Source organism: Phascolarctos cinereus, unplaced genomic scaffold (assembly GCF_003287225.1).
Source record: "Phascolarctos cinereus isolate Bilbo 61053 unplaced genomic scaffold, phaCin_HiC Scaffold_3;HRSCAF=262, whole genome shotgun sequence".
NCBI lineage: Eukaryota > Metazoa > Chordata > Mammalia > Diprotodontia > Phascolarctidae > Phascolarctos > Phascolarctos cinereus.
In genome coordinates, this window is record NW_027555736.1 from 252,256,742 (window position 1) to 252,269,151 (window position 12,410).

Genomic DNA, 12,410 nt, shown 5'->3' on the forward strand with positions numbered 1-12,410 from the left:
TCCTATTATCTTCCCTGGAACAAAGCAGTATGGAACAAATGCTTTTCTTTGATTTCCTCCTGCCCTAACAAGAACACATAAAAATTAAGCTCTTCTACAACATAACAGAAAAAGAATCGCCGACTCCCGGGTAACCCAACAGAAAGCATTAACTCTGCTCTCTCCCCGCTTCCTGGAGTAGAGGGGCGATGATACGCAGGAAGGAGGAGTCCCAGTGTCTCAGAGTCACTTGGTCAGGCGTGGCTCCACCTCCTCTGATTTGCCTTCTTCCTACCCAGAGTTTCCAATTCTAACTGTAGCTTCTTCAGCCTTGGTCTTGGTAGGCTAAAGCGAAGTTAAGGTCGCATTCAGAGACTGTTCCTTTGCACAGCCCCTGATGGCTGGTTTACCGCAGAACCTAGATGGAAGAAATTCCGATGCAGTGCGGAGCGTTTGACTGAGCCATTTTAGGCTGTGAAGCTGGGCCTCTGTGGAGCAGAAATTGTTTACAGAGCCGGAAAGTGGGTAAGTAGGTTTTGAATGAAGCATAGGATGGAAACGGCTCCGGAAACGCCTCCCCATTGCCAAGACTGCCGTTATTTGGTATTATGCTCCGGTTAGAGAAATCGGCTTGTTGGACCGAGTTTTATTTGGGACTGGTAGGAATCTGTGCTTTCTTCCCCCTCCTCACCACGCCCTTGCATGCTTCCCGGGCCTGGGGTTGAGTATGGAGATCCCGGAGCTTGGGGGCTGTGGGGGTAATTCGGGAGCGCATGACATCAAGTTTTGGTATTCACGAGAAGTTCACCTTTGTGTATGGGGATGGGATTAGAGACGAACCCGGGACTTCCCTTCTGAGGCTATGGGTCCGTGACACGGTTTCAGGAAACTTAACTATGGAAGAATATCGCAGTTCAAGGGAAATCAAGGGTTGCTGTCGCCCAAGGTTTGAAGTAATGGTGGTTAGGTAGGAAAGGGGATAGATGGGGGATTTCTTTAAGCTTTAAGCCTGTCTATGATCTGGGGGAGAAAATCAGGGAATGGGACGGGATGATGCTTGGGAAAGGGCTGCAGCAGATTGCCTCTCTTGAAAAAAAAAAGCTGCTTTTGCGTGAGCAACCCTTTACATATGGAAATGACGCTAAAGTTGTTCCTCTTTTGTGTTCTTTTAAAGGACTCCCTGAACGGTCGCGCTGGCTGCAAAGTTTTGTCTTCCTTTTTAGAGACTTAACAAAAGCCTAATCACTTGCTTTCCTAGGGCTCTTGAGAGAGAACTCCAGGGAGACTGACAGAAGGTAAAGGGAGGGGAGGGAGGGAGAGGAGAGGAGGAAAGGGGGTGGGATCGAGCGATTGCTTACTTAGAGAAGTTTCTTTGTCTATAGCAAGTTGAGGGGGGAGGGAAGAAAAGCTCCTGTTGTGACAATATGTGCATGATATTTCTTAATGGCAGCGGATTAGTGGCTGAAAATGTACTGGTTGCTGACATGGTGAAAAAGCATCTGTTCATCACCACTGACACCTGACTGAGTTGGAAATAAACAACTTTTATTTTGATCTAGAAGCTGATTTGACAGTCTTGGGCATCAGAGAGGATTCTAGCTTTGTGGGCTTGTTCTGTGATTCCTACCTTTTTTCTATCTAGCTATTATATTAAAATAGCTATTAACTAATAAAAATGGACTCTGCTGATATGTGAAGCTTCGTTTGCTATTCCAAGTCATTTTATAAAAGATTTTCAAGAGATATATGGAATCAGTACACAGCCTAGAGTTTCTAATTAGGAGGGGAAGGAGAGAACGGAGAGGAAGGAAGAAAATATACCATCCTTAATTACCGAATAAAATCCTAGAATACCAATTTTGAAAAATTGAAGTGTGATATGTTCCTGGAGGAACATTTCACAGGAAAATTTCTCAGTTTCATATGCTTAGTTTATTTTCTGATGCTTTGGAATCATCCTTTGACCAAAGGATTATACTGATGAAAATGCTGACTGTGAAAAGAATTGCTCTAGCTGATAAATTATTGGTCTGGACTAAATCGTTGTTCCTGGACTCAAGCACTGATCAAGCTCAATTGAGGTGGAAAAAATGATAAATAGTCAGTAGTTGTTTATTTCTCTTTTTAGCATTAAAAAATTCTGAACTTGCATACTAAATAAAACTTGCATTTCTATATCTAGATTTTAGAAGAGGAGGGAAATTATACATGAAACTGAATATTCTATAGATCTTGCTTTTCTTAAGTATATAATAAATTTAACATATAACTTACAAAACTATACTGCTTTGCTATTTTTTCATAAAATAAATGTAATAATTCTTCATTCACTTGAAGTCACTTGTATGAGCTAGATGGCCCAGTAGATAGAGCAGCTAGAGTCAAATTGAGTTCATTTGGAGTCAGACTTGAGTTCAAATCTAGCCTCAGACATTTACTAGCTGGGCAAATAACTTAATCTCTTTCTGCCTCAGTTTCATCAGTTGTATAATGGGGATAGTAATAGCACCTATCTCCCAGGATTGTTGTGAGGATGAAATGAGATAATAATTGTAAAGCACTTAGCACAGTGCCTGCACATAGTAAACACTATAAAAATGTTTATTATTATTATAGATTACTGAGAATTGCTTGAGCTACAACCCAATTATTGAATTTCAAACTTTAAACAAACTACACATTGCATTGTATTGCTGACATGGTAGCATTTTAGTTTGCTTATTCTGAAAAGAAAACTCATTATTGTATATAGGCTGAAGTACTGTCAACATTTAAGATCCTACCTCACTCCTCTCTCAAATCCATCTGCATAAACTTATGGCTATTTGTATATATTTCCATTTGTCAGTCTGTGAGGAAACATTTGCCTGGCGCAGTTTAAATAGACTGATTTCTTATCTGATTTGGAGAACCATTGTAGACCTTTGGACCCTTGGAGAATTTTGATAGTTGAAACAGAATTCTGGTAAATCTTGGCAAATCCTGGCTTGAAATAGTCTATGAAAACTCTAGATGTGGTAGGGATAGAAACTCTAGATGTAGTAGGGATAAGATGGTGGTACTAATGGAAAAACTGAATTTTTTAGAGGGGATGTTTAAGAGCATATGAGCAGGAAATTTTTTTTTGTTTTGAGAAATGCAAGATTTTAATTGTGTCATCTTATTTGAACTTTTTTTCAGACTAGGTTTTAAGTTGAATCTCAGGAGTTTTTTTGCTTTTTTGTCCGATATATGATTTTATTGTAAGAGGAAGTTTTCTCTTTTTTAAATTAATTTATTTTGATTTATCAACAATCACTTCCATAAGGTTTTGAGTTTTAAATTTTTCTCCCCCTCCCTCCCCACCTGCCTCCCCAAGATAGTGCACAATCTGATATAGGATATACATATACATTCCTATTAAACAAGTTTTCACATTACTGATGTTGTAAGTAAGAAATAGAGCCAATAGGAGGAACCACAAGAAAGAGAAAACAAAACAGAAGAAAAAAAATAGCAAATAGCATGCTTTGATCTGCATTCAAACTCCATAGTTCTTTCTTTGGATGTGGATCACATTTTCCATCATGAGACCTTTGGAGATGCCTTAGATCCTTGCATTGCTGAGAAGGGCTAAGTCTATCAATATTACTCATCAAACAACGTGGCTGTTACTGAGTACAACATTCTCTTGGTTCTGCTCACTTCACTCAGCATCAGACCATACAAGTCTTTCCAGGTTCCTGGCTAAGAAATAGAGTGGTGGATCAGTGGAATAGGTTAGGTATGCAAGATACAGTAGTCAATGACTATAGTAATCTACTATTTGATAAACCCAAAGACCCCAGCTTCTGGGATGAAAACTCATTATTTGACAAAAACCGCTGGGAAAACTGGAAAAGAGTACGGCAGAAATGAGGCATAGACCAAAATCTCACACCATATACCAAAATAAAGTCAAAATGGGTTCATGATTTAGCTATAAAGGCTGATACCATAAGCAAACTGGGAGAGCAAGGAATAGTTTACCTGTCAGATTTATGGAGAACAGAAGAATTCATGACCAAACAGGAGATAGAGAACATTATGAAATGCAAAAGGGATATTTTTGATTACATTAAATTGAAAAGTTTTTATACAAATAAAGCCAATGCAACCAAGATTAGGAGGGAAGCAGAAGACTGGGAAAGATTTTTTACAACTAGTGTCTCTGATAAGTCCCTCATTTCTAAAATATATAGAAAACTAAAGCAAATTTATAAGAATACAAATCATTCCCCAATTAATAGTCAAAGGATATGAGTAAGCAGTTTTCAGATGAAGAAATTAAAGCCATCTATATGAAAAAATGTTCTAAATCACTATTGATTAGAGAAATGCAAATCAAAACTCCGAGGTACCACATCACACCTATCTGATTGGCCAATATGACAAAACAGGAAAAAGATAAATGTTGAAGAAGATGTGGGAAAATTCGAAGACTAATGCATTGTTGGTGGAATTGTGAAATCCAACCATTTTGGAGAGCAATTTGGAACTATTCCCAAAGAGCTATAAAAATGTGCATACCCTTTGACCCAGCAATAGCACTTCTAGGACCATGTCCCAAAGAGACCATATAAAGAGGAAAAGGACCCACATGTACAAAAATATTTATAGCTGCTCTTTTTTGTGGTGGCCCAAGAATTGGAAATTGAGGGGATGCCCATCAACTGGGCAATGGCTGAACAAGTTGTGGTACATGATGCCCAAAAACAAATGCCCTAGAACATCAGTAAATATATTGCTGCTACCATCAGCAAAATATTAGAGGATATGATAATGGAAAGTAATGATAATAGAGAACAAGTTCATAGTTCTTCTATTAAAAGTTTTAAGTTTTAAGAATTAGTCATTTTGCTTTCTCAGAATGGTCAAAATTTGCTTCTCTTTCTAAACGTATAATCACCCTTAATATTGATGGAGCTTCAATTCACACAGAGAAGAGAGGATAATAATATTTCTCTGCAGCCAGTCTTAATTTTGAAGTATTTTTGTGTCTGTTAGGAGTCAAGTATTGTTCTATGTTTCTTTGAATGTCTTTTAAATGATTTTAAGGTGATATGTCACCAATATTGATAGTTCAATTTTAGGAGTGATGAAAATACATTTTGTTAACAAAGCATAGAGTTAACCTTTAAAGGCTTAACCTTTGAGTAGCTGAGAGAAATGAACATATTTTTCATTCAATTTAAACTTTTAAAATTAGTTCATTTCAAAATAGGAAATTATTTTAAATTAATAATTAATATGGATTGAATTCTATCTACTAAATAATATTGAGTTCAGTTCTTATGGTAGTCTTATATAGGCTTTCAAAAATAATAATAAAATGTAGCAAAGCAAATAGCTTATTGCTTATCCAAGAAAAGTAATTTTAAGAAAATGTTTACAGATGAGAGAATAGCAAGTCTACAATGTAATCCCCTAGGAACACATTTTCTCTGTACAGCCTGTATTTGGCTTTAAGTAATTGTGGCCCCATAAATAAAAATTGTTGTGAGTCTGCTTTTCAAAAGAAAATGAGAATTTCTGGGTAATATTGCTAATGTCCTGTAAGAGCCCAGATGTCCCAGAAACATTCCAGAAAAGTTATAAAAATTCAACATAATGAAGAATAATAAGAAAATAAAAGAAAAATACCAACAGGCTTCTCCATCTAGTCCAGAACTATACAAGAAGACTGCCCGAAGCCCTTGACTGTTCTGACTGAAGATAAGGTGTTGCAGGTGAGGGGTGGGGTGGGGAGAGGAGAGGAAGGAGAAAGCTAGCCCAGGAAACTGGAGCCTAAAGCCAGCAAGATCGCAGTCCTGTGCTGTCAGAGCAGCAGGGGACAGAGCCAGCTTCTACTGCTCTTTGTACAGGGAGACATAAGCAGAAGGTATTTGCTAACCTCTGGCCTTCTAAGATACTTGAAACTCATGCTCCAGTAGCCTTTATTGAAGCCACACAGGAGACAAGGCAAGCATGGTGGAGGAGGAGTCTAAAAGAGGACAGAAACTGGCATTGCTATCGCCATTAAAGCAAAAGTCAGGACCATCACAGCAATCAAGCAGGATAGGAAGCTTATCAGGAGGTCTGAGACTTGTATAATCTGTGATAACCAGTTTGGATTTGTCAGATCCACAAGAAGGGATAGAACCAAGTCCTCTTAGAGTTTAAAGTTCAAGGAGGAGAAAGAGAAAGTGTGAGACTAAAACTTGTGTTGGCTATTAGATAGACTAGAAAACAAGGATTCTAGCAGAGGTCAGATCACCATATCCAAAAGAAGAGAGGCGGCAGCAACCAAACTATTGAGTGAATAGGAGCGTGAATTCCAGGCACAGGGGACAGGCAGTGCTAAGGCACAGAGGTGGGACATGGAGTCTCTTTTTAGAGGAACTGTAAGTAGGTCAATGGAGATGGATCGTAGAATTCATAGAGGGCATTCAAGTGTAAGAAGCCTGGAAACGTAGGATGGAGGTTGTGAAGACATTTAAATGTCAATTAGAGAAATTTATATTATATTCTGGAAGTGATATGGAGCCACTGGAACTCATTGATTTGTGGGGCAAGGGTAGTAGGGTCATGGTCAGATATATGCTTCACTTTTATTTAAACATTTTTTTTTCCAATTAGAAAGCATTTCTTTTCTCTCCCTTCTACTTCCCTAACCATCGAAATAAAAAAGAAAACCCTTGTAACAAATACGCATAGTGAAGTGAAATAAATTCCCACATTAACTATGTCCAAAAGATGTGTGTCTCATTCTGCATCTCGAGTCTTACCATTTTACTGTTCAGGAGATGAGTAGCATCCTTCAAAACTACAAACATATGCTTTATAAAAAATCACCTTGGCAACAAAATGGAAGAAGGATTGGAGTGATTAGAGATTTGAGGAAGTGAGATTAGTGAGAAGGGTATATAGTACAGGCCAGAAATTATGGGGACCTGAAATAGGGTTATCACTATGTGAATATTATGAAGTAGGAACAAAATTTGACAATAGATTGATTATGTCACGTGAGTGTGAATGAGGAGTTAAGGATACCACTAAGGTTTTCAGGCTCAGTGGCTGGGAGGTTAGTGGTACTTTTGACAGTACCATCTTCCTAGGGTCAAAGAGGTAGAAAATGAAGATTTTAAAAAGGACATGAGGGATGATTTTGTTCTGTATTTTAGGCTTTAAGAGGAGAAAGAAAAGGGGGAAATATGTCATAGAAGAAATGAGGAAGAATTGGGAGGAATTTAATATTTTTATGTAAGTGAGATGTACAAGAAGAGTATACAAATGTCAGGTAAACATTTATTAAGCACTTGATATGTTCTTATACAATGCTAAGTGCTAGGGATACAAATATGAAAAAGAAAGATAGTCTTTGCCCTCAAGCAGGTTACAATAAAAAAAATAAGTTTATATTACTATTTTCTGTTTTTTACACCATCATAGTTATCCCAATTATCTTTCCTTTTCTACCTCTCAGAGAGCCATCCCATATGACAAATGGGTTTCAAAGAGGAAAAAAAATCGTCACTACAATATATTGAAAAAGTATGAAAATGTTCAATGTCTAACACCTGTGGACTTCTCACTTCCATGAAAGAGTAAGGTTTTTTTTTTGTGTGTGGGGGTGTATGTTTTCTCATATCTTTTCATTTCAATTCTGTCTGATCTTTATGATTTTGTTACATTTACTTTTGATTTTTATGGTGCATAGCTGTTGAAACTAGAACAATAACAAATCAGAACAGCTAAATACAAAAATAGACATTTTGATAATCAAAAAAGAGAGAAAGAAAATTGAAAACAAAAACACATTGAATTGGTAAATAATTATAGGAACTAATTATTTGAAAAAAACAGTAAATTAAACTTTTTTTTAAGGCAATTGGGGTTAAGTGACTTGCCCAGGGTCATACAGCTAGTGTCAAGTGTTTGGTCTGAGGCTGAATTTGAGCTCAGGTACTCCTGACTTCAGAAATGGTGCTCTATCCACTGCGCCACCTAGCTGCCCCCCTAGATAAACTTTTTTTAAGGAAAAGAAAAGCAAATTACCGTTGTCAAAAGTGAAAAAGGACAACTCACAACAAATGAAGGGGAAATAAAATAAATTATTAGAAACCATTTGACTGAATTATATTTTGCTAGCAAAAATAACTTAGATGAATATTTACAAAAATATGAAATACCTGTATAATCAGAGTAAAAAGAAATTGAAAGGCAAATAAATGAACTACCAAAGAAAAACATCACAGGACCAAATGGATTAAAATCAAATCTTAAAAAAACTTTCAAAGAAAAATTCATTTCAACATTACATGAATTGTTTGCAAAAATAAGGAAAGAGGGCATCCTCTGGAAAACCTATATATTCTATTAATCTCTGACAGAGAGGAGGGTAATATGCTTTCACTTCATAGATTTTCTGGAGACATGATTAGTCTTTGCTTTGATCAGAACTCTTAAGACTTTCAAAAATATTTTCTTTAGTATTCTTGTCTTTGCATAAATTGTTCTGGTTTGTTGTCTTTTCACTCTGCTATAGTTTGTATTACCCAAAATTCTCTGAATTAAATATCTTATTATATAATAATCATTACATTAATATATTGTAATTTGTTCCTAGTTGTCTAAGAGACAGCTTAAGGTATCCCATTAGATTTTAGTCCTTTTTTCCTTCCTACCCCATTTTAATCCTCCTTTAAAATCAGAAAGTTTGTTTTGGTTTCGACTATTTTTTCATATATTATATATTCTTCTTAACTCTGGTCCCAATTCCTACTTGTTTTCTCATTGAGTTTGACATATTTCTATGCAAATTTTTCTGTATTTGTGTGTATTCTACCCTCCTTATTCCATTTCATATGGGTGAGGTTGATCTTATGCCAGCTTTCCCCACCCCTTCTCTCATGCTTCTGTATTCTTATATCCTTCAATTATAAGAAACAGAAAACTTTCTTCTTTCTACCCTACTGTGTATTCTTCCTTTTACCATCTTTTCTATTTTCCCTTTTTAATCCTCCCCAACTCTGCTTTTCTTCTTTATATCCCTCAATATTTTTAGAAGATGTTAAGATTCCAAAGAGATATTTCTTCTTTCTTATTAGAATGTTAATAATACACAGTAACAATTAGAGAAGCTAAATCTTTCACAATTGATTGTCATTACAACACTGCTGTTAATGTGTACAAAGTTCTCCTATTTTTACTCATTTTATTTTGTAACAATTCTTATGTCTTCCTATGTTTTTCTGAAACCATACCCTTCATCATTTCTTACAGCACCAAAGTATTCCATCACAATCTTGTACCACAACTTGTTCAGCCATTCTCCAGTTGATGAGCATCCCCTCAGTATCTATATATATTTTGCTACCACAAAAAGAGCTGCTATAATACTTTTATACATGTGGGTTCTTTTCCTTTTCCATTGATCTCTTTAGGATATAGACCAAGTAGTGGTATATACACTTTTATAACCCTTTTGCTCATAATTCCAAATTGTTCCCTAGAATGGTTGGACTAGTTCACAACTCCACCAACAATGCATTAATGTACCTATTTTTCCATATCCCCTCTAGTGTTTGACATTTTCTTTCTCTGTCATATTAGCCAATCTGATGGCGGTATCTCAGAGTTGTTTTATTTTGTATTTTTCTAATTATTAGTGATTTAAAGCATCTTATACAACTACGTAGTTTTGATTTCTTCTTCAGAAAAAGGCCTGTTCATATTCTTTGGCCATTTATCAATTGGAGAATGGTGCTTATTTTTTTATTAATCAGCTCAATTTGCTATATATTTGAGAAATGAGACTTTTATCAGAGAAAATCACTAAAAAAATCTCCAGTTTCCTGCTTTCCATCTAATTTTGACTTCACTAGTTTTGTTTATACAAAACCTTTTAATTTTATTTAATCAAATTATCCATTTTATTTTCTTTAATACTCTTTATCTCTTGTTTTGTCAGGAACTCCTACCTTATCTAAAGATCTGACAGGTTATTTTTTTCCCTGGGGTTCCCCTAATTTGCTTATAATATCCCCATTTATATCTAAAATGTGTACTTATTTTGAGCTTATTTTGGTAAACAATGTGAGATGTTGTTCTTTGCATATTTTCTGCCGGACTGATTTCCAGTTTTTCAATAGTTTTTGTCAAATAATGAATTCTTGACCAAATAGCTGGGATTTTTGGCTTTATCAAACACTAGGTTACTGCGGTCCTTTACTTTTGAATATTGTGTAAAGACTCTATTCTATTAATCAATCACTCCATTTCTTATCCAATACCAGGTTTTTTTGATTATTACCATTTTGTAGTATAGTGTGAGATCTGATACTGCTGGGCTGCCACCTTTCATTCTTTTTTCACTGATTCCCTTGATATTCTTGACCTTTTATTCCTCCAAGTGTATTTTGTTACTATTTTTTCTAGCTCTTTAAAATGTAGTTTGATTGGTTATAGCACTGAATAAGTAAATTAATTTAGGTAGTATTATCATTTAATTATATCGACTTGACTGACTCCCAATCAATTAATATTTTTCCACTTGTTTAGATCTGTCTTTATGTGAAGAGTGTTTTATAATTGTGTTCCTGTGTGTGTCTTAGTAGTGGCAAATAAATACTTGGCAAATATTTTATGCTATGATTATTTTATTTTATTTTATTTTATTTTTTTGCTATGATTATTTTAAATGGATTTTCTCTATCTCTTACTGTTATTGGTCATATATAGAAATACTGATCATTTATTTGGGTTTATTTTATATCCTACAACTTTGCTAAAGTTGTTAACTGTTTCAACTAGTTTTTTTTAGTTGATTCTCTAGGATTCTTTAAGTATAACATCATATCATCTACAAAAAAATGATAGTTTTGTTTCCCTGATGCCTATTCCTAATCCTTCAATTTCTTTTTTTAGTCTTACTGCTATTGCTAGATTTTCTAGTGTGATATTTAATAATAATGGTAATAATGGACATCCTTGCTTCACTCTGATCTAATTGGAAAGGCTTCCAGTTTATCCCTATTACAAATAATGCTGGCTCTTGGCTTTAGCTAGATAGTATTTATCATTTTAAAATAAACTCCATTGATTCTTATGCTTTCTAGTACTTTAATGGGAATGGGTATTGTATTTTGGCCAAAGCTTTTCCTGCATCTATTGCTATAATCATATGATTAAAAATTTTTTTCTTATTGAGATGGTCAATTATGTTTATATCGCTAATGTGCTTATATGCTGCTATTGAACAAGCCCTGCACTTCTGGTAGAAATGCAGCCTGGTCATGGTATATGATCTTTGGGATATATTGCTGTATATTCCTTGCTAGTAATTTATTTAAAAATTTTGCATCAGTATTTATTATGGAAATTGGTCTGTAGTTTTCTTTCTCTGTTTTTGCTTTCCTTGGTTTAGAAATCATAATCATATTTGTGTTATAAAAGGGGCTTGGTGGGACTCTTTTAACTCTTTTTTCAAACAGTTTACATAGTATTGGAATTGATTGTTCTTTAAATGTTTGGTAGAATTTGTTTGTAAATAGATATGTTGCTGTGCTTTTTTCCTTTGGGCGCCTATTTATGACTTGTTCAATTTCTTTTTCTAAAATAGGGTTATTTAAGTATTTTATTTCCTCTTTTATTAATCTGGGCAATTTCTATTTTGTAAATATTCATTCATTTTATTTTGAGATTGTAAGTTTTATTGACATATAATTGGGCAAAATAGCTCCTAATAATTACTTTAATTTTATCTTCCTTGTACACTTATCTGTTCTTTTTTGAGTCTGATTTTTTTCTTTTTAAAAATTAAATTAACCAATAGTTTATCTGTTTTATTGTCATTTCCCCCCATAAATCTAGTTCTTAGTTTTATTTCAATGGCTTTATTCAATGGTTTTTTTTACTTTTAATTTTATTAATCTCTCCTTTTAATTTCCAGATTTCTATAACGGTGTTTAGTTAGGGATTTTTAATTTGTTCTTTTTCTAATTTTTTTAGTTGTATGCCCAATTCATTGATCTGCATTTTCTTTTTTATTGTTGTAAGCATTTAGACATATAAATTTTCCCCCAAGTATTGCATTGTCCCCCAAATTTTGGTATGTTGTTTTTTTGTGGTCATCTTTGCTTAAGTTATTGTTTGTTTCTACAATTTCTTCTTTGATCCAGTCACTCTTTAGCATTAGATTATTTAAGTTTCTAATTCATTTTTAGTCTATTCTTCAAAGGCCCTTTATTGAATGTAAATTTATTGCATTGTGGTCTGAAAAGAGTGCATTTAATATTTCTTCTCTGCATTTGTTTGTGAAGTTTTCATGCCAGTTTATATGGTCAATATTTTGGAGGTTCTTTTGAGAAAGCTACCTCCTTCCTACTCCCATTTGATATTATCCAGATAACGATCATAGATAATTTTTCTAA

The 12,410-nt window shown here is 34.6% G+C and overlaps 1 protein-coding gene across 1 annotated transcript in view; it reads left to right on the forward strand.

The window, feature by feature from the left end:
• The first annotated feature begins 246 nt into the window (after positions 1-246).
• NIN (ninein) overlaps positions 247-12,410 on the forward strand; it is a 164,871-nt gene continuing 152,707 nt past the window's right edge. Inside the window, 3 exon segments of the mRNA XM_021004667.2 lie at positions 247-504; positions 1,154-1,274; positions 7,463-7,583. The gene's annotated coding sequence lies outside the window, so the exon portion shown is untranslated.